This window comes from Apostichopus japonicus, chromosome 13 (genome assembly GCF_037975245.1).
Source record: "Apostichopus japonicus isolate 1M-3 chromosome 13, ASM3797524v1, whole genome shotgun sequence".
NCBI classification, from domain to species: domain Eukaryota; kingdom Metazoa; phylum Echinodermata; class Holothuroidea; order Aspidochirotida; family Stichopodidae; genus Apostichopus; species Apostichopus japonicus.
The window spans coordinates 6343412-6364991 of NC_092573.1; the positions used below are offsets into that span (position 1 = coordinate 6343412).

The window sequence follows — 21580 nt, forward strand, 5'->3', positions numbered from 1 at the left end:
TATTTCGTTCACAATTGTATTTAAAAACAAGAAATAACTAGACTAACAGTTTCGGAGGTAATGCTGGCTATAGTGACGAGTACAGGATTTCAAATATGGGGGAGGTGGTAAACTCTAAATTCTTATAAACCAAGAAGTGTGGTTGCCCTCGGGTCGTAGAAGTCGATTCCCATGTAGGAGGAAGGGTATGTGGGAATCCTTGACAAGAAAAATAAATCAAGTTTATCGTTGCATGGTGTATTCTGAGACGTATTGAGACTATAAATTAGTTTCATATCAGGCCTAAATGCATGGGACACCGCGACACTTCTTGGATCTGCGCCTTAGGCGTCATTTTTTAGTCCATAGGAGGGATCTAATTCTTCCCTGACTGAATTTCAAAATTCCCCCTTCTAGACATGTTCTTCTTTTAGTGCCGGTGGAGGTGGGAAGCCATGTTCTCCCACCACCCCCTCCCCGACCCCTTTGGGCACGCCACTGGAAATGGGAGAGCGTTTTCGCTAGAATGGGTGTAGGCTTTCAAGAGATTCTAAGGGCCCCAACCACTGTTTTAGCCCTTGGGGACATTTTAATATACACTACTTTAAAGTGATGACTACCAAGAAATTATACGGAAACATGATTTTTTCGGAGAGACCTTCCAATATGGTTGGGTTGTATGAGAATGCTTATATGGTTATATTACACCACCCGATACACATAGAGAACACAGTTATTTCTGTAAATCTTATAGTTTTGTACCATAGTAAAAACTGGATCGTGCTATAAAACGGTAGCATGTGCTATTAGGATTACAGTAAGAACTGAGGATAGGTGTAATTCCAACAAATGAGTTGTTTGGGATTTGTTGGGATTACAAATATCCTCAGTTCTTACTGTAAACTCAATAGCACATGCTACCGATTTATCAGATTTGTCAGCACGATCCAGTATTTACTGTGGTACAAAAGTTAAGATTTACAGTAGTTACTGTAATCTCTGTGTGAATCGGTTGATTACACTTTTTGTGATGCAACTTTTTAATGTTTGTTTGCTCATCGGATACTTTATATGAGTGTATGAGAGATAGAGGTTCGGAGGATGGGGTTTTTCTATAATATGAGAAATCTGAACGTTTAGTCCCCGGAAGGTCCCTCGCATTTATCTAAGCGGTCGTTGGATGGAATTGATTCCCGTGAACCATTCATTGTTGGAGAGTTTTACGTCGCGCAATGACGTCACTACAAAACTCGTTCGTAATCAAAGATCACGAAACAACCACGTATGAGATTACATATACAGTAATTTACAAAGAAGCTGTACTGGGGCACCCAGACTTATGCATAGTATATGGAGCTTTCTTTATGATTAATCTTCAGCGCATTTGGCAAGTGATTACTCCAGGCGCGTAGCCATAGGGGGGGCGAAGGGGCAGCCGCCCCCCCCCCCTTGAGCATAGTTTTTTATATATTTTTAACGTTTTTATGATATCGCTAGTATTTTCAAAAGAGAAAATGCTAAGATGCAACTTACAAGGCCTGGGAAGTGCCATTTCCAGCGATCTGGGAGGCATTCTCAGCCAACATTTTTTTGTATGCTTCGCGCCAATTATGGTGGCGCTACGCTTAGATAGTTTGCAATGCCGAATCTACAGTTTCGCCCTTCCCTTGACAAATTCCTGGCTACGCGCCTGGATTACTCTGCAGATAGTAGGTCGTTTTGTATAACCTATCCTGCTGCTGATCTCACACGTGTTGCAACAATATGCAAATTACATGCAGGTGTGCTGCTGATAAAGAAAGTGAGCGGATATAAGGACAGAATAAAGTATAAAACGTGCGATCGCAGTTAACACTATATATAACACTCTAAGGAGACAAATGACAGACGCCATGAGAATAACAAATGACAGGAGGTGAACGTTTTCATCAACGCCTAAAATATGGAGCTGATTTGCATGAATATCCCATTTAGTACTCACAGATCCTGTTAAGTGATACAGGAAGACAGTGTCCGGTATAATACGTAAGATAACGGTTACAAACATTTGCAAGTAACTTCCAGCCACAGATCCGACGTTAAAAAACGATTGGTTGTAACAACAATCCTTTTGAAAGTTTTCGCAAGAACAGGCAAATTGCCCGTTAACCTGTTGAGGCATACAAGAATGAATCTTGGAAATGTAATACCATTAATTGAAATGATATAAATTCACATGAAATCAAATCAACTCAAATCAGTTGGCATGTCTTGATATGAAACGCCTTGGAAAGAATGCAGTAAAATCGAATGGAATGGAATCAAATCAAATCATATTAAATCAAATCAAATCAAATCATATCATATCATATCATATCATATCATATCATATCATATCATATCATATCATATCATATCATATCATATCATATCATATCATATCATATCAATCATATCATATCATATCATATCATATCATATCATATCATATCATATCATATCATATCATATCATATCATATCATATCATATCATATCATATCATATCATATCATATTAATCATATCATATCATATCATATCATATCATATCATATCAAATCATATCATATCATATCATATCATATCATATCATATCATATTAATCATATCATATCATATCATATCATATCATATCATATCATATCATATCATATCATATCATATCATATCATATCATATCATATCATATCATATCATATCATATCATATCATATCATATCATATCATATCATATCATATCATATCATATCATATCATATCATATCATATTAATCATATCATATCATATCATATCATATCATATCATATCATATCATATCATATCATATCATATCAAATCAAATCAAATCAAATCAAATCGATTCGAATCGAATCGAATCGAGTCGAATCGAATCGAATCGAATGACATCAGATGATACGACTTGTAGAGACAGGAAATATGAATAAGAAACACAAAATGACATGACATGAAATTTAATAACATGACAAGATATAACGTTAAATGATCAACTATGAAAATACATTTCGTTGCCACGACACCACTTGGAAAGTCATATCACAATTATATGAAATGACATGACACAACACGACATGAAATAGCATGGCATGATATAATGTGATATGAAATCACCTGACATCGCATGACATTATGTCACATGACATGATGTTACATAACATAGCATTAAATGACAAAATGCAGCACGAAGTGAAAAGAAATCTTGTATTAATCGAAATTACTCCTATTTATATTATACATGGTAACTCGTTCTTATTCTTCTTAAGGAAGTTGCTTTAATAGATATTTTATGCTTCAACGATATCAATTTTTTCCGTTTCTTTTCTCTCTTTTTTTTTTGCCTTTAAATTTCCCCATAAGTCATAAAGTTAATCGTCATCCAAAATCCTGACCTGTTTATTATCATTGATCTCTATCAAAGAGCCAGTGGTGTCATTCTTAATCACATGAAACAGCTTTATCTCGAGAACTTATATTCTTTTTCATCTGTGGTATAAGCCAATAAACTAGGCATTCATTTCCAGAATCCATTCGCTTAAAGAAACATATGTTTCCTCTCAACGGAATGGAATAGAAAAGATTGGTATTTTGTCAAGTGAACATGATCCTAATTAGAGTCCCAGGCTAAGCAACATTGATGACGAAGGTTTTAACCTACATAAAATATCTATTTCTAATTTATTCGAACATACAAATATTGAAAAGTACATACAGGCTATCTCGTATATCCTACACCTTCTGACTCACTGTTTCATGCAATATAATATATATATATATATATACATATATATATATATATATATATATATATATATACATATATATACATATATATATACATATACACATATATATATATATATATATATATATATATATATATATATTCGTACTATGATATATTAAAGTTTAAAATTTAGCCTTAACTCAGCTTTTATGTAGATTATTAAATGAGACTTCTTTATTCTTAACCATATTTCATCGGCTACCTAATTGACCTCATACTCCGATGTTGTACCCCCCCCCCAACCCCACTCCCGTTTCCTGATCCCCCAAATGAAGAAATATTTCTTAGAGTTCTTAATGAAAGTATCAAGTAGTACGAGTTGGCTAACTTCAGTGATTGGAAGAGAGAAATACTTTCATGAACACATAACGATAGCTGCTGTTAAACGGTTCCCGGACAGCTTAATAGTACACAATGCCACGTCAGTAACGAGAGACTATTTATGGGGGCATAGTCTACTCGTGACGTCACAGATGCAGAGCGGAAGAAAAATGAAATATCAATACAGACAATCATGAAAGAACCGTAATGTTTGACTTTTATGACATAGGCATATCAAATTTCTTCGTTTTAATTAAATGCTATGCAGTCCTAGGGACCCAAATATGACGCACATTGTACAGTGCACGGAGTCAACGGGATCGAATCTCGTACAGACTCACTGTAGTATGAGGTTATGTTAACAAAGACACGCATGTTAACCTCTAGAGGTGAACACAGTCGGAAATTACATTTTAAAGGGTAGTTCTATACTGGGAGTAGTTCTCAGACTCAGTTAAACTGAATTATCAGTGTTTTAAAGTGTCTTAAATATTCAGTGAGTATGATTTATAATTGTTGAAACTCTGAAGAGAATTGAAACACTTCACCGCTTTCCGATTGATCGAACGAACCATAATTACTGAGAATCCAACATCAACTTTCATCGACACGATTTCTTTTAAAAATATCCACCACATCGTCCAGGTAATCTTCCGCTCGATATCCTCATGGTTTATAGCTCTGTCCCCTTCCCCTCCCCCTCCCCACACACACACACCTTCCACACCGCTCCCGCTTTACAATAAAAACAGTGCCTTTAGTGTTCGTATTTATTACTAAAAAAATACAAATAACAGGATTTTCTTCAAATTTGCCATTGTATAGATCTTATCCGTATAGCAGTATGCGATACACAATCTGTTCGCATGCATGAGTAACGTTGTATCATCTTTATATACGCAATTATTTAAAATAAATCTCTTTACGTTTGATCAACAATATTGCCAACCCATAACGGGATTGCAATTCATATACTTAGGTGCACCCTCTCGGATTACTTTATTACAGCAAATAACGATAAAAATGAACGAGTAATTAATTATTTTGGTTTCGATTCCGACTATAAATCGATACATCTTCAAGTTAGTTTTATGTATACATACGCACATCATACAAATGTGAAAACAACTCATATATAATTTCGTCATTTACTTCATTATTTAATACACAAATATAATTGATTTGAAATACAAATAAGCATTATATGAAATACAAATGTGGGACAATGAAATATTGTCTGTCAGTATTGGATTTAATTATTGAAAAACATCGATGATCATATCAATGTCAACTGAATAAAAGGTGCTAGAACTGCAGGGGAAAATAAATGACGAACCCTTCCCCTCCACCTCCCCTCCCACTGCCTCACTCTCTACAACCCCGATGAATATGTTCTGTTATGTGTGGACATCACACAAGAAACTCTGCAAAAACTGAAAATCTCAAAAACCAAAAATCGTCGCGTTTGGGCGCTTTTTCCGCTTCCTGGTTTTCAGGTTAGGTTTTGAATACTCGTAAATGTTTTTACGAGTTGTTAATGGCGTATAACTGTCAATCATAGCTTGCCAGCAATCACATGGTGCAATAACTTTAACTAATTTGCATTTCTGACGAGTTTGAATTACATTTTTGTTTTCATGCATAAATTTGATAACTGAAATTCCACAGTTCATATGCGGGGAGGGGGGGGGGGGTCGTTTTACATTCGAGAAACCCGTTTACCAGACTTTATAAATTTGGACCCCGAGGAAAATTGGTTACCCGTCTCTGACTTAGACAAATAAATGTTTCAGTAAGGAAACATATTTTGAGTACGGTAGTAAACAACTTGTTGAAATTGTAGCATGCGTGACCATTATTAAACGTCCTAGCATATTTGCGGCCAATACTGCTTAAATCATCCAATGAAATTAATATGGACTTTTTCATTTCCGTTTGCTTTTACCTTATTATGTATATCTCAACGGTTATCACTCTGTGTGATCCATAAACTCACATACTATTGCTCACTCCATATACCTTGACGTAGAAAGTATAACAATTGTTTACTGTTAGGGATATGAAGATAATTTAAAGCATGCAAGCGACACGTAAATATTAGTGTTTCCGGGATGTAAAAGAGACGTTCGAAAATGAAACCTTACGATCATGGTTAATGCTGAAAGTCATTAAGTTATTGTTGAAGCTACTAGTATACGCGCTAAATTCTATAGAAATGGTAGTTTATATATAGCCTATAATATATGGGTTTCTTAGAGTAACGGTAAATGTGATGAATCTTTATCTAGCATCACTCTATCGGTTCGTGCTGTTTATTATATTTCAGAAATGTATTTTCACACATACTAACAAAGCTACCATATTAAGTTTGTTATGTCTCATTTTCCATGTTTGCTTGTCTTTTTTTGTGATTGAGACAGATGTGAAACGTGTCTGGGCGTTGTCTACGACTCGTTGAAAATCAAGTTTATTAAATAGTGTTTCATTGATCATTACTTCCTGGAAAAAAATATAGGAGGATGTTTTGATTTGATCGAGGGCATTTTTAGTAATTTCTCCGTTAGATAGCTTGTAAAATTGCTCACGAAATACAAGGCCATGCTTTAAAAGGATTTACTGACATAAATGACGTCACCTGTACCAATTTGCATTTTGAATTATTCTTTGCGTACTCTTTCTTTTCCGGCATTACATTAAATGTTATATTATATAGTTACTTCCCCAAATATTGAACTATATACATCATGTCAACAATAATTAACCAGACAAGTTCATTACGCCTACCATTGCTCCGTTGTTGAAATTTCTTACATTTTCTATTTGCTGAAATACCGTAAACTATTATCGAGTTTAACCGTTCAATTGATCTATGTGTTACCGATCTACGATATTTAATATATTGCTTTACTTCCTGCATACTTGGCAAATGTAATAGAGACAAACCACGTCACCAACAAAAAATAGAAGAATTCAACTCTCTTTTAGGGAAACTACGTAAGCAACAGTGACATTATGAACCAGCCTGAAAGGTATTTAAGGGGCCACTGAACGTATTTCAGAGATTGCTTGTACAATCGATTTAAAGTAATTGCCGGAATACGATACTTATCAAGCCTAAATATGCTGCAATAAATTGCATCATGACAGGAATGATTACAACTTACAGCATGTTTCATCTTCCGAGGTTTGAGTTAAAGACCACGAATTTGATGACCAGGTTGTGTAGGAGATGTAAGCAATTAAAACCATTTCATAATGATCAAGGTTGTATGGTACTGTTGATATAGGCTCAACATTCTCTGTTATACTTTTCATTAAGTCTCAAGACTCAGGGTTGCTGTTGCAAAGGCCCACAATTCACTTCATTTTACACTATTAAGATGTTGGGCAAATATGTTACCGGGCACTGGGTGCGTATAAGTAACAAAGAAAATGGAAATCGTTTAAGTTGTCTAATAATGAGACAAATATGGGACATGAAAGAACTGTCATTAATAACAAAATCTTTCACCACATTAAAGCTCTACTTCCAAATTTATCATTGATTCAATGCATGGAATGACCGTTTCATCTGCTATCGTAACTTGGTACCGTTCTCGTAGTGGTCACCATGGCTAAAATTTATTTACTTGTTGGTCAATGAGCTTAGACGTTAAAAGATGACAATACTATTGAAAACAGATATTGCAGACGAGAAGCAGTTCCCCAAGGCGATGGATTTTGACCAGAATACAGATCCTTTTGCTCGATATATTTACATATTCATTACCTACCAGTTGGCTTTCAAATATGTAGAGGAAGCCATGCAGTTATGATCTTCATAATTAATAATAGATCAATTATCCATATTACTAGAAAAAAAATCAATACAACGATTATTGTTGCAGTTTTGTGCTTTGCAGTCGGTTACAAAATTACACCCAAAAGTTCCTGAATTTACAAAACTTGTGCTTGTGTTCGTTTTCACATTCTTCACCTCATCCGGCCTCCTGCTCCCCTCCATATACCGCACAGTCAATAGAAACCTACAATCTTCACACATCACACATCTTCACACATCGTCACACATCCCTCTGTTCAACGTTACCAAGGTTTATGAGGTGAAGAGGTAGCTCCGGTCATACGTATGTTAATTAGACTAAGTGTCGTATCAGAGTTCAATACTGTTGCTCGATTCTTGTTGGCATGCATGATTCACATTTGTTCCATAGCGCTTGACGTATTTTACCGGTGACACTTTGATGCGCCATATTGATTAAACAACATCAAGTAGTTTACATTGGTAGTCATTTACATTTACTACTGTTCTCATGTTGCGATGTTAAACATTTACGATTGTTTTTTACGTCATAACGATCAAACATAAAGGTTACTTTGATTCACGTCAAAGAGTCTTCTTTAGGTGGATCTATATTCATCTTAAGTAGATGAACTTCTGTCAGGTTTGGGCACGTTTGAGGTAGTCTAGAGTCTAAACAGATACTTTATGTCTATGAAACACAAATCAAGTGGCTCGTATAATTAATTACGGTGAATATCAACACGCAAGAACTAGATAATTTTATCACTTTGATGATAACCATAGGTTAGACTGACGTTTTGCATTGTTTCATGCTTATGTTAAGTGTTGGTGTCAAACGGGCTTCCGTAAAGTGCAATTAATTAACCTCCTTACGTGATACTAATGCATACAATCTAGCAATGTTCCACTTCATTTGGGAAATTGGAATGACAAGACTGTACGAGATTTTATGCGAAACGTTTCAGCAAAAGTCCCTTATGTAAACTGAGTTGCTTACGTGTGTTCGAATTTCGTTTCTTCCGTTATTGATTTTTTATTAAAAACTTCAAAATATGGTAATATTATTCCAAGCAAAGTCTTTATAAAATTGTAAATCAAACATTTTGTCGATACTTCAGTTGTGATTAAGAGCTGTTATTACTTACTGAGGACTACTTGCAAAATAACCGATAAAATTAACGATTGTGAAGGATAAATTTTCGGAAATCTAACCCAAGTTAGAAATATTAAATATTTTTTTGTCAGTTGCAGAGATTGAAGAAAACGTCGATTGTTGACACTATATAAAGCCACAAACTAACGGTAAGCCAACCTTTTCTTGACTAAAGAGAAATACCTCAGAGAGAACACATTCCAAGTACCGTGGTGACATTTGCATCCACTTCCTACAAGGCGTGCTCGAGATACCGATAATTGACATTGCCACAGCTTTGTATCACATGTAAAAAAAATGGAAGCAAACAGTTGTGAAAGTCACAAGTGCAGACTGATAGTCAAATGTTTTCTTCTTTTACCTGATTTTTCACTTGATGGTTTTTGACCCTGGGTTGGATAGTTTTCAATCTTGACCTTAGAAGATGGGAGGTTAACATATACCAATGATGGTAGTATATTCTTATTGAGATGCATCACAATATGGAAGTAGAAAATTTGGAGTTCACTTGATGGTTTTGACCCTGGGTTGGATAATTTTCAATCTTGACCTTAGAAGATGGGAGGTTAACATATACCAATGATGGTAGTATATTCGTATTGAGATGCATCACAATATTGAAGTAGAATATTTGGATTTCATATGATGGTTTTGACCTTGAGTTAAATAGGGCTCAAACTTTACCTTACGGGGATGGGAGATTAACAATATACCAATGATGGTAGTGAAATTCGTATTAATATGCATCACAATATTGAAGTGTTAAATTAAATTAAAGTTTAATAAAACATTAAAACAATTGTCAGTGTGCACATCTGACTTCACACCTGTTTGTTATAATCCCCACTCCTCCTTCAAAATGTTGTTATCTCGGAAACGGTACTTAGAAAGTTCATCAGGATGTTTAAAATGCGTTCCTGTTTCATCTATCAAGTGTAACTTTTCTTATGGTCTTTCATTTTCAATCGGGCTGAAAAATAGTGACATAAACGGGGCCTTATAACATAAAAAACACTTAGAGGACATTTGAATTTCTTATTAAGTGTCTTTAATGAAAGCAGCTTTTTTTCAAGAAAGACACGGCAAGAACATATTTAATTCACGAACCAATTCTTTATTGTAACGATTGCAAACTTGGCAAGGTAAACATGTCTTAAAACATAAAGACGTGCACGGTATTTCTCAAATCCGACAAATCCTCTTATGTTAGAGGTGAACAAAATAGTGACATAAATGTGCCTTAAGACATAAAGAAAAACACTTAGAGGACAATTTCAGAATTTGAATTTCTTCTAAATTGGCTTAAATGTAAGACATTCCTTTTCATGAAAGACACTTTAAGATGTTTAATTCACGAACCAATTCTCTATTATAAAAGGACTTTTATGTAAGACATTCCTTCGTTCGGGACCCAACATTGGTTTGTTTGAATAATGAACATATTTTCTATTCCATCGTTTGCAACTTTTGCCAAATAAATGAAGATATCAAATTCTACGAATGAAGTTATACCAATTTATTTTGTTGTTTAACTTGAATAGAATCAAACATTAAGTCTATTTCCTCAACTTTTGCCCAACCCAGACTTATGAAGTAAAATCAAAGTGGCTGCAATATCTAGTCTGCACACATGCCATAACACGTCATGCATCACCTCATTTAGACAAAAGATATAGGAAGAAAAGTCTTGAATTTTCGGCATAAACAGAAACGAAAGGAGGACGGAAGAGGACGAAAGACCCATCTAACACCAAAACTTCTCAACGAAAGCCAAAAGTTGAGACATTGAGTTAGGGGTAAAAAGTCTGGATTAATTTGTCTCAAACTTTTAGGGCATGACTGATATGATGCTTGTTGTGCTGGTGATTAACAATGTACCAAAATGTACTTAAGTGACGAAATTGTCAGGATCTGCAAAGTGGCATGTTTTGTCTCCAAGATTTGTTTTTGTATATTTGGTGAGATATAGTGAGATATAGTTAAAGCTAATAATGATATCATGTACCGTCGGAAGGAAACGAGACGAAGCATATTCGGGGCACAAAAAAACGTTTTTTAAACCTCTGGACTGACACATGAACAGCGATGACATATTACCATACGTTCTAAATATAACAATTGTCGAAGAGATGTCAACCAGCTTATAAAAGTAAATTCATTTCATAACATATGTGATCCGGACGTGAAGGATCACTTCCTTCGTCCATTTTCACGGTTTAATACTTTTAAGGGTTTCTCGAACCTATTCCTGTTAACTTCTTGCCTTCCTACAGTCAAACTTAGACTTAGATACAAAAATATAAAAGATAAATAATAATAATAAATAATATTAATAACAATATTAATAATTATAACAATAATATATATATATATATATATTTATTATAATTATTATTGTTTTATATATATATATATATATATATATATATATATATATAAGCCATCATTTATTGTCTGTTGCCATAATAAACAAACTATATATAAAGACATGTATATTACATTTAATTACAGTTTGATTAAAAATATTCAATATTCAAAGAGCATAGCACAATTACTAAAAGTGTCTCTTAGGAGATTGTATGACAGAGGCCCTCGATGTTTACCATGATCTAAGTATTTCTCAACTTGTAACAGAAATGTTAATATGTAAAAAAAATCGTTAACCATGGTAAAGCTCGTATTTAATTTCTTCTGGAATATATAGTATTTTATATGAAAAATTAAACAATTTAACGGATGCTTCAATAATAGTTGATAGCCGAAAAACATATCCCACTTGGAAAAAAATAATTGTCTATTAAAAATATGTTGCTCAACATCTAAAACAATCGTGTTTCATGGACGCACTATGTTTTAACCCGTCGACCTTGCAGTTGTCTTCAGAAGATATAGCCTTACTTAACGTTAACCATGTCTGCATGCAAAAGATGTGGTTTCTCATACCTGATGACTGAATCGACCACATATAGCACTTGACAGTTTTGTTGATGCGACCGGTAAAACCGTATCATTCAGAAAATAAACAAGGCAAATGAAAACCGACTCAAGAAAACATTCAAACGTCTTCATTTTGATGTCTTTGTATATTTTCTCTGTTATTTTGTCATAAAATGGCCTTTCATTTATTTTTATTTAACATTGACGTGCGCAGTGCAAATTAGCTTATATAATCTAACAACTGATATGAATTGTTTGTTAGGGAGAAAGTGCAGCGAGGGTTTCATATCATCACTTACTCTGAAAATCAGAAAAGCAAAAAGTCAATTTCTCGTTCGATTTTTGAAGTGACAAATGCAATCTAGGGGTGTCTCGTGAGTGAAATCGGTCAGTCAAAAATGTTAAAGTAGCTTATATAGTTATAAAAAGGTTGACCATATATTCGGCAGCCGCGTTTTGAAATTATTTGCATTCACGTCTGTTATCTAGGGGCTGTTCTGATTGGTTAACCAAATCCGTATACCTTTGAGGTTATTTTTAATTTATACGATCATACATAGATATCATAAAGGGTTACTAACGATTCCAATAAATGGAGAGTTGGTCTAAACATTTCTTGATAAGCTAATCACATGATCCAAGCCACAATGGTGAACTGATGTCGGTATAAAGAAAGAAAATGAAGTCCATAGTATTTTTTTTCTAGTTTTACGGACATACCACTGTTGTGTTTAATCACTATTATAGATGGGTGTTTCATCTAGCGCTTTATAATGAAATTAAAACTGTATCAAAATGTGTATTAACAACTCCTATAAGATACACTGCTGCTTTAAGAATAATGGCTTTGGTTGGTATGTAAAGCAAGAACACTTATCCATTCCGAGAGAAGCTGTGCTAAACGAATCGATATCCACTCATCACTTCATACCACGATCTTTCGGGGTGATATCTCATATCTCTCTCTCACTAACACACACACACACTATATATATATATATATATATATATATATATATATATATATATATATATATATATATATATATATATATATATATATATATATATATATATATATATATATATATATACATGCCTATCTCTGGACACCTTGAAATCCACATGCATGGGGATTTGCTGTTGTTTACAGTTCATAATAATGAATGATAATTACGGTTGTGAATGAGGCTTTTAAAGAACTGTATAATTATCACCTGTGGTACGGAGGGAAACTGTTGGATAGTTGAAAAACCTGAAAGGCACATAAAACGGCGTGGCCATTTTGCTTTTGGCCTCGAATCGATATGTGGAACTGTTGTCGTATTGGAACCTGTTCGCAGTTAGTCTACATTCAACAGGATCTACTCCAAATTTTCCTATTTTACCGTCAATTTTAAAATTATCCGAGAGCTATCCAGGTTTATCATGTCATTAACCAGACAGTTTCACCTGCAATGAATGTCTTATATTGACTTTGATGTAATGTAAGCTCTAATACTAACGTCGCCTTATAAAACGAATTCAAGATTTAATAATTTACAATTGACGTTGACGTAGTGGAGATGTTAAGACAATTCTGTTTATTTCGGAGAAGTCATGATTACGTCACTACTCCCTGTATGCCATGAGCTACGGGCATACCTGCGACTTTGACGTACTTAAAATGTGCTGTGGCAGTTGTAGTACTGCAGAAACTAGGCCATGAAGGGCCTGTAGTATCAGTGAATTACTGTTCTAGTAAATAGACTCGAAAGAAGATTGTTCAATCGGAAGGACACATATTTCTAATGACAGTAGGATATGTGCTTTTGACTTAAGGAAGCCAAAACCGCCTCAAAACGTCTCGACCAAATTGACCATTTGTGTATTTGTGAGAAAAAAAAAAGTTTATGAAATGCGCTTCAACGCTTTCTATGTTATTTTTTCAGTTCACGCTTCAGATTTCATATGGGCAGTGTTTTCATTTTAAAAATAAAAAAGGTTACTTTTTTTTAACAAAATGTGGAACTTTTAATTAATGAAAATGGGCAATTTGGTGGTTATTCACAAGAGTTTGTAAAATTTTATGTCTGAATTTTCCCGAACTCCTCCCCCAATAAAATCCCGTCCTAAACTTCACCAAGCGGCTAAAATGTGCTGAATAGAAAAACCTTTTAGGTGTTGAAAACTTACACGTCGATTTAGACCCACGAAATTAAATAAGCATGCATGCCAGAAATCTCATGTATTTTTCATGTACAAAAGCTTGAGACATTAACTTGACCAGATGGCCTTTCACCTATAATTGAATCTACAAGTATACAGCTGAATGGGTAAATTGAGTTTCTGTTGGGAAGATTCTTATCACGAAATAGATCCTGTATTTTAATGAAGAAATGTTTAAAGCAAAAACATGATGATGGTTGTTCTAACGCCCACATTATATATCCCCTCGATCGAGTCGACTCAAGAGAAAGACGTTGTCTATAGGCATACGTTTGCCTTCAAGGGAATAGGAAATGAAAGAACTAAAATACAGATCGTAGATTAATACGTAAAGGCACCTGTCTGCACAGCCTGGGGTCGTTCTGCGCAATTCATTGAACATTTTGGCTGTAAACAAGTGCCATTACTATCAATAAAGTAATGATGTAAGAGAAAGGAGGGACAGGTGATATAATCATTTACACGACCAAACACAGACTCTGCTGCGAGGTATTTAACCAAGTCCGCACGCGTGTATAGTGTTTTAAGTAGCACTGTGTAAATAACGTACATCTGAGTTACCAAATATGATCGATATAATTTCACATCATCCGCAAATAGTTGTCTTGTCCGAAGAATATCCTATACATATAGTGTGAAATAATTGTGTCTTCATAGCCCAGTGTTATCCCCCGAGAAGCCTGTTTAATTCATTCAGTCGGCATTTCTGTATATGTGTATTTCCATATGTGTGTATGTATGCGTGTATATGTATATTATACACAATACATACACACTATACAAATAAACACACATAAATTAATGTAAAACTAAAGAGGAAGCAATCAGAATACCTAATAAACATTTCTCTCTAGAGTACAGAAAAACGCGCCGACTAGTATTGTCCCATGGAGGGTGCGAGCTTCCTTACTCGTTTCAAATCACTGGGCTATACCTCCAGCCTATACAACACGGGGAGGCGTTCATTTGAAGTTTTATCCACTGATTATATAATGCTTTCGCATTCGTATTTCGTGTCTTTCATTTACATAATGTTTACTGGTGGGGGAATATAACTACTATTGTTTCCAATGATTAAAGTTATTTTGATTGCTGTCGGTCGAACCACCAGGGATGGAAGTTACCTGTCTTTTTCAAGTGTGATAAACGTGTCCAGATGGACTGCTCGCAATGCGCCAGTGAAATTAGAGGGAGTTGTTGCTAAAAATGGACTTGTATATAGACGCAAGGATATAGTGATATATATTGTAAAAGCAATTCCTGACACTTCTAGGTAAATGACATGTAAAACTAAAGACACCGCATTTGCAGGTAAATACTGTCATTGAAGCCTATAGTAGTATGATAATGTATAGATAGTCATTATATCATACTGTTTACTCTAAAGCATATTCACAATTAGACTGTACATTTGTTTCTTAATAAAGATGAGCAACTTTTGTCGCCTATATGTACCACTCAGACTTGAATTGACTTCAAATTTCGACGTATGGTGACCCGTTCTACATCTAGCTGGCTCGGAAATAGAGTGAAAGTTAGCCTGTTCACTTAACAGCAGTGTCATACCAGGGAGTTGTTATGGAAACAGTACCGCACACTGCGCTATAGTGGGTCACAGGGATACGCAACACTAGTCTGGACAGCCATCGCTTGAGAACGTAATTTCAAGGATTGTAATGTAGCGTTCGGCAAATAACCAATCAAGCAGCACCATTCAGGAAAATTTGCCAACTTTAGCCTGCGTAACATTTACGAATAGTAGGGAAACCGTTTGGACAAATACGTATGATGTATTGCAGGTACAAATAGCAGCGCTATGTACGAAGATAAAAAAGCGAAGTAAATCCTATAATTGAAACCGGTTATCATCCGGCTTCACTTAACAAGCTATTTGAGTTGTCTTATAGAGTTGAAGAGGAAAATCGGGAAGCGAAACGCAAAAACACTCACGCACAAAACCTTTCTCTTTCCTATACGAGGCTATGTTTTCAAACCCTCTCTTGCGAAGAAAGAGTAAACGGGTCTTTATAAGAAATCACAAAGAAACAAAAGTAAAGTACGGTTTCCGTCTTCACATCGACTACAAATAACGAAAAAAAGGCCATCGATACTTATTGTTAACTCAGTCAAATCAAGCCTTATACAGCATGCCAGGCATTGGGTTCCTAATATACCAAAATGTCATTTACTTTGTTACGGTATCCAAATCATGTTGACAGATAATGGGCTTCTTTAGGAAATCTCTGTTATACAGACAACTAGTATGTTATTTAAAAAGGCCTTCTGCTAACAATAACATTTTCCTGATGGAAAATGGGGTTTTCTTTTCGTGAATTCTAAAGAAAGCTATTTTCGTCTTGATAAAGAAAAGGCGTCGTGCATTGAATAAACAAAGGATGGAATGAAACTGGCTAGCTAACTTGAATTGACCATACAGTACAATTGGTCACTTCTATATAAGGACTATGAGGGCCTTCGTTGGTCAGTTATTAAAGGGCCCCAAATACGCTACACAGTGTAAGATGGAATCTCACGTCTCACGAATACATTGAGTGAACGCCTCTCAACACACTTCCCTCCTGGAGACATGATACAGCCCGCTGTTACTACACTTCCGCACAGTATACTGCATGTACATTTTTGGCCACTCAAATCTGTTGGCAATGAAGGTGGTTTTATTTGAGAGGTTTGGATAATAAGCAACAAGAGCTCTCCAATAAAAAATGGGACGTAATTGATCGGCTTGACCCCATTTCATTTTCAAGACATGCACTGCAAAACCGTGAAATCAAATTTACACTCTGCACGTGTCCTTGTATAATCTGTATAACAGAGAAAAAAAGGGTGGATGGATGCATCGAAATAAACAAACCTACGTAACATTTACCAGAACAAGATTCTTTAAGAGCATTATATAATGGTCGTTCGAGAGTAACATTGGGCACTTGACTGTTCTCACATCCGAACTCGGTGCCAAGAGAAGTGTTCTCACAGGGCTTTGAAGGCAAACCATTTTTAACGAAGGCAAGCTGAAGCACTAATGAACACATTAGAAGTTTAACATTTACATTTGAAAAGGCAAGCATGAATTGCACCTCTCTCCCCCATCCAATTTAATTCTTAATAAAAATTGCAGGAAATGTTCTTGGAAAGTTATATATATTAAAAACAAGGGAAAGTAGTGTTTACTTCACTTCCCTGTGTAAGAATTTTCTCTTTGAAGACAGTCAGACCCCCCCCCCCCCACCTTCTTTATTCATAAACAGTGTAATCAGAGATCACATTTCAATGTCTCCATACGACCCATGAAGACCGGAAGAACATGCTACTCTGAATGAAAAATTAATTTAGCTATATCTATCTCCAAACGTCTTCCCTGGCAGAAGCAGTAAGTAATAAAATTAATTGTGAAAGTAAACAAGTAAACAAAATGGATGATACCATTACAACTATGGACACATCTTTCAAATCTTTTTTACAAATCCCTTAAACCAAACGAATAAATCAAACGTTCATTTATTACTACTTCGTGTCTTCCTGCTTTCAAGATATACGGTAGGCCTTCAGTATCCGTGAAACCCAACGTGCTGGTTTTTACTCATCAGAGGTTAAAAACTTTGCTGAATACTATCTTTACAATTCCCCACAAATCATTGCAAAATTACTGGATTTTAATTGTACAAGATATTTATTTAATGTTTGAGTCAGAAAAAAAATCTTTTCAAAATTAACGTCAACATATTTGTTTTATCTCTTGAATGGCCAATTTGTAAATCCTATTTATATAACTCAATATAACAGAGAGTAACGATGTTGACATCCCTATGTTCGGACGTCTCTATGTTCCGACGTATCTTTGTTCCGACGAAAAGAGATAATTCGGGACAATATTTTTAAGAACATAGAGACGTCGTAACCAAGAGACGTCGGAACATAGAGATGTAGCCGTTACAATAGACCAACCGCATGCAGTGTACAGCCCTGGTATTCATTCCATTTTCGGTTACAGGCCACGAGACCGAAGGTTCGCGAGACCGAATTTAAAAGAGGTCCGCGACACCGAAGGTCTTCGAGACCGAGGTCTGCGAGACCGAAACTATTACTAGGCCCTGCGAGACCGAAACTATTACTAGACCTTTAATAGTGGTAAGACAAATATTATTATCGGTAATATTACGTTGATAAAGCGCGTAATTAAAAATAATTTACAGCCATTTATTTCCATAGTGGATACCAGTGACTTGCGCAAGGGGGATGGTCGGCTTGCATTGATACTACGTAACCAGAGGGGGTTGCATGGAGAGAAAGGCCCCGCTCTCAAAAGTCTCGCTGCCCCAAATGAAATTTTAGAATACAATTTAATTTAATAATTAGATATAGCGATAGCCTATTTTAAACAATATTGCCCCCCTTGTCAATCTCTTCGACCCCCTCTGAAGCCCCGCTAATGAAAAAGTCTAGTTACGCCTATCAATGGACCATCGGTCTCGCGGACCTTCGGTCTCGTGGAATTCCCCCCCCCCCCCCATTTTTCTTTACTTGGTAACACAAATTTTTTACCTTGATCATCTTCGCGACCCTCCAGTGTCGAATGTTGTCTGGGAGGAATTAGTATCCCTCTCACATTTGAGAAGAGTCTGTTTGATGAAGGGTGCTTCGTTGCAAAAGAAGATTATTTTATTTTGTAACTTTTTAAGTAATATATATTCAATATTTTTTCCACTTTTCCTATACAAATATCGGCAATTTTTCTTTCTCCCGACTTTTTGGCGACACTTGAAAATGTTTTGAAAATTCTAGAAAAGTTCACCACCTCCTGTGTGAATGGCTGCAGGATACAACAAAGCGTACCAAATTTATTCAATTTTACGCAGTTAAAAGTAGTTTTTCACTTTGCAATACAATGTAACGGCATTTTGTTTAAACAGTATAATATAAACATGCCCTTTTCGACTTACCTATAAACTCATTTGGATGATTTCCAAGTAATCGCTGCGTCCTCTTTCCCTTCCTTTTCCAAACCACAAGATAATATTAATGTCCAACCATTCGCAACAGATTGATATCAACTTTGTTCCATCAATGCGTAATGAATTCGGAAAAGTGTGGATCACTGCTTCCTCGTGAATTCCAACTTTTATGTTAACGTCCTTTTTACAAATTACAGGATTTAAAGACCTGAATGGTAGTCTTTCAAAGAAGACTTAAACCCCCTTAAAAGTCTATTGTGATGTGAACGTCAGTCTTTCATTCTTTTTTTCTTATAAAATAGGTTCGTTTTAAGAACTTCCTATAGTGTAAAGAGGTCTTCCATGTCAATCGAAGAGCTCATTGTATGTAATATGTTAACCTAACAGTGTTAAAGGGGGGCACCTAGTTCGGTTTGGATTTCTCACAAGTGACTTGTTCTTTGCCTTACTTTGCAACATACAACTTATATCAGATTAAACCTTGACAGTGAGTACCTATGACAATATGTACTTCAAGGATCACTCACACACAAAGTAACTTATACCCTTATTCACATCCTGTTTTATTATTTGTTTTATTTGTCTATGGCTTTTCGTCTGTTTTATTTGGTTATGTTTAAGGTTTTCTTATTCTTGGTGTCTATAAGTGTGTCGTTTTTTTCTCTTTTCTCTTCTTTTCTGTTTTTTTTATATCTATTTTTATTTTGGTTTTTGGCCCATATGCAATTTGAACTCTAGTTTACTCTTTTTTTTTGGTGGGGGGGGGGGGGGACGGGGGTAACAGTTTCACACAGTTAGACAGGAGCATTTTCTTTACTTCAATGAATAGAAAGTTTCTGCTGCTGCTTCTGCTTCTGTTAGATACTCGTTAAAAATGGCCGCAGCAGTGCTAATAACAATGCGTGGGCAATCTTGTCTTAAAAACCTCAAGACTAGGGCTCTCTTTAACAGCCAAGGATTGTGTATTCCAGTCTTTTGTAGTCCTAGGATAGAAATATAGAATATGTATAACAGGCTCTACAGTCGAGAGACTATGCTATACAAGTTACCACTTACCCTTAATGGTTCTGGGGCCGTCAAACACATAAAAAGGTGAATTTACATTATAGAATGTTTCACGAACAGAAAGAAGAAGATAAAATGAAGTGAAAAAAAATGAACATTTCTTTTGTTGGTGACTAACTTAGAGTCCCTGGTTATATGCAAGCGTTAGACGTGCTGTTGTATACAAAATACACACTCTCTTTAAATTAGTAAGGAATGTTTCTTCGTCTCACAAGTACCATTATCCAAATAGGCCCCATCAAAAGCGAGTGCCATCAAAGTTTCTGATACCGTTTTGTACGAATCAAGCGAAGCGATCATGGTTCCCTGACAGAGATTACAGTTGTATTCATCTTCATGGTATTAGTGACTGAGGGGTTGCAAAACACGGTCTAATCTTATAACGATAATGTGAGAGGTTCATTGGATGTTTATCGATATAGCCTAAGAAGACATATAGATTTAGAGTAATCACGCGTAAACAAATACCAGTTGTAAAGCTTGTCTTACACGTACAATGACATGGTGACGACGTATAGACTTCATGCAGACTACAGACGATATACAAGATGGAGGAGAAATGCTGGATTGAGAGTTTAACGAGGTCAACAGTAAAGAAGACATCACCCATGCTTTGCGACAGACTGGGTAAACTTTAATCTCCAGTAAACTCACATGACAACAGTAAAATCTGGATTTATCGGATGACCACGTTTATCCGGACCCTGGAAGATCAGCCATTACTCGGAATCCTATCGCCTCCCCCCTCCCCCCATCCCCTCACCCCTCCCAAATATATGTTTCTCGCTCGTGGTCTTATTACATTCCTGTACTGTAAATTCCAGTACAAAATGTTTTTGCAATCAAAAGTTGTCACCAAACGATATAGCACTCTTTGTCCAAGTCTACATACCCGATAAGCGCAAGAAAACGGACCGCCATTTTATCCGCCGGCCGAATAGTAAACTTGTATTTGTTTGTATTGTGTTTTAATATATATTTGGGGTGTGTGTTTCGGAGGGGGGGGCGGGGGGTAGGGCGGTTGAGGATCTTTATCAATATCATGCAAAAGTACATACTTATCTAAACAATCGTTATCGCATGTTAGGATACTCATCCCTAACGTATTTCTCCGTGAGTTGACGTCACCGTAACCATGCCATCATTTTTAACGTAAAATAAAATGACTATGGGGTTTCTTGTATACGAGAAATACGAGTACACAGTACGAGAATAACCGTTCAGGCACCACCAACGTGTGAATGTGGGCAAGGTAGAACTTATGCGTTATTATGATATTGCTGTCCACGTTATAAACAAGCGTGCGGCGGGTGGGGCGGGTGG

At 35.7% G+C, this 21580-nt stretch overlaps 1 protein-coding gene across 1 annotated transcript in view; it reads right to left on the bottom strand.

Moving 5' to 3' along the window:
• LOC139978802 (G-protein coupled receptor 54-like) overlaps positions 1-19364 on the bottom strand; it is a 119399-nt gene extending 100035 nt beyond the window's left edge. Inside the window, exon 1 of the mRNA XM_071989303.1 lies at positions 19181-19364. The gene's annotated coding sequence lies outside the window, so the exon portion shown is untranslated. The remainder of the gene's footprint in view (positions 1-19180) is intronic.
• Positions 19365-21580: the final 2216 nt, after the last annotated feature.